We start from the raw sequence: 2545 nt of genomic DNA on the forward strand, positions 1-2545 counted from the left end.
TCACCTAAATGCAAGGGGGCTGGGAAATGGAATTTCTGGCATACAGTCACTTTCCAGTAATATTTCTGCACTATGAAGAGGAGCATGTCTCTGGTGGACAGCTGATTGTTCATGGCACCACATTTTGTATGTTACTTTCAGCTTAGAAAATGCTTTTTACAGCTGTATACTATTTGAATTTTTAAGGTCACTTTAGTTAAGGAGCAATGTTTCTTAATGCCTGCACATTCAGTCAGTTCAGTTGACTGGCCAATTAACTGAGTGAAGTCAGTCCATTTCATTGTTTGAATTTCCAATTGTTTGGCTGAATGGAATGGTTACTTTGGCATAAAGTCTGTGCAGTAGCCCTATATAGATACAATCCCATTGAAGCTGGTGTAAAATTTGTCTTTGTCACTACATTTGTTTTTCTAGACACTGTTACCTTTCCTAATTTCATTTCCCAAATTCTTTTTAGAATGCTCCATTGTCCTAGCTTATTCAGAAGAGAGCTGCTTTCAGAGCTTAACTGAGAGTGTACAAGACTAGATTTGTTTCAGTATTTTTTAACACAGTCAAGTTTGTACGTTTTATCTTTGCTGTTAATACCTGTTGGGATCAATTCTACAGAGCTCTGTTTTTTTTGTCTTTTTTTTTTTTTTAAATTTCTCCTGTAGTACTGTGTTGATGGTCAGGCTATTAGTTATACTGAAAAGATATCTTAAAAACCAGAGCACATTACTGCAGATGTTTAAAGGAAATTTAAAATTTTATCTCTACATTATTTCTTTGGTTTTTAATCTGTATTTTTTTTTCCTATCTTTGATGTTAGAGTGTTATCTCAGGCTTACATTAATGCCTAGCAATATGCTTTTGTAAATCCAGTTTCAACTTGGCTAAAGTCTCCAGAATTGGAGAAATTTGGAGTCAAACACTTAACATTGACTATACTCTCATATTTAAAATGCAGAAATTCAATCAAATGATCCATTGACAAATATCATGAGTGCCTTTTTAAAGCTCTATGAAGGCTGCACATAGAAATGGGTGATTGCCTACAAGGAACTTACACTCTGGGACTTGTTCACAGCATCCCGGCCTAGCAGAATTTGGTGGAGAGGATGGGACATATGACAAAATGTTAAGTAGCAAGCAAAGATAGCGTAATGAGACGTGTGGGAGATCAGTTCTCTGACTGATCAGAAGAGAGAAGGGATCATCATGGTCCAGAACAAATGGGAAGAGAACCCAGTGTGAGCCTTTAGGAGGGATATAAAGGGAAGACATGGTTCAGATAAAATGAGAAGTAAAGAGGTGGTGGTCTCAAAAAGGGATACATGTAAACAGAATTCTAGCCCCTGGAGGCCATATAATGTTTTGAAGTTAACAGTAAATAGATTTTTCTATAGGAAACTGAATGAAAACAACAGTTTAAAATGTTGGAACGGGACCCAGGCTCCCAGAAGACGGCGCGGGCCGCGGCAGAGGCAGGCAGGCGCCAGGCCTGGGCTCAGGCGCCAGGCTGCAGAGGCGGGACAGGTGGCCGGCATCATGGCGCCCTTCCACTTCCGGAACCGCTTCGCTCTGGCCTACTTCCGCTACTTCACCACCTACAAGTGCAGCGGCCTGTCTGAGTCCAGTGCTTTCTGGAAGTGCGTCCAGGCCGTGGTCGCTTACCTGCTCGTGCAGCTGTGCACGATGCTGTTCTTGGTCACTTTCTTTCCCACCTGGGAAGGCGGCGTATGTGACTTCACTGGGGAGTTCATGAAGGCCAGCGTGGACGTGGAAGACCTGATAGGCCTAAACCTTGTCATGTCCCGGAATGCCGGCAAGGGGGAATACAAGATCATGGTTGCTTCCCTGGGCTGGGCCACCACCGAACTTACTATGTCCCGTGGCATCCCCCTCTGGATTGGAGCTTGGGGGCATTGATTTGACTGGAAATACAGCCACATGAGCATTGACTCCAACATCAGTCTGGTCCATCACATCGTCGCCTCTGCCCAGGTGTGGATGATAACATGCTATGACCTGCACCACACTAACTGACCAGCAGTCCTTCTCCTGATGTTCCTTAGCGTCTATAAGGCCTTTGCCATGGAGACCTTCGTCCACCTCTGTTCCCTGGGCAGCTGGACGGCACTGCTGGCTTGAGTGCTGGTGACCGGGCTTCTGGCCCTCAGCAGCTCGGCCCTGTATGTCAACGTGCACGCCTAGGCTTGGCATCCCAGACTTTCATATACCTTCTTCCCGTCCCCAGGTTCAATGAAGTAAACAGTGTTTGGAAAGTTAAAAAAAAAAATTCTTTTTTGAAGCAATAGGTTGCTATCAGATTTGAAAAGTGTGGTCTTTATTTTATATTCACTTTTGAACCATTAATTCCCTGGTGTCTTAGATGGTTAAAAGCATCTGCCTACAATGCAGGAGACCCGGGTTTGATCCCTGGGTTGGGAAGATCCCCTGGAGAAGGAAATGGCAACCCACTCCAGTACTCTTGCCTGGAAAATCCCATGGATGGAGGAGCCTGGTAGGCTACCATCCATGAGGTCAACTGAGTGACTTCACT

The 2545-nt window shown here is 44.2% G+C and overlaps 1 pseudogene; it reads left to right on the forward strand.

The window, feature by feature from the left end:
• The first annotated feature begins 1530 nt into the window (after positions 1-1530).
• Positions 1531-2226, forward strand: LOC110126005 (BOS complex subunit TMEM147 pseudogene; annotated as a pseudogene).
• Positions 2227-2545: the final 319 nt, after the last annotated feature.

Source organism: Odocoileus virginianus, chromosome 3 (assembly GCF_023699985.2).
Source record: "Odocoileus virginianus isolate 20LAN1187 ecotype Illinois chromosome 3, Ovbor_1.2, whole genome shotgun sequence".
NCBI classification, from domain to species: Eukaryota; Metazoa; Chordata; class Mammalia; order Artiodactyla; family Cervidae; genus Odocoileus; species Odocoileus virginianus.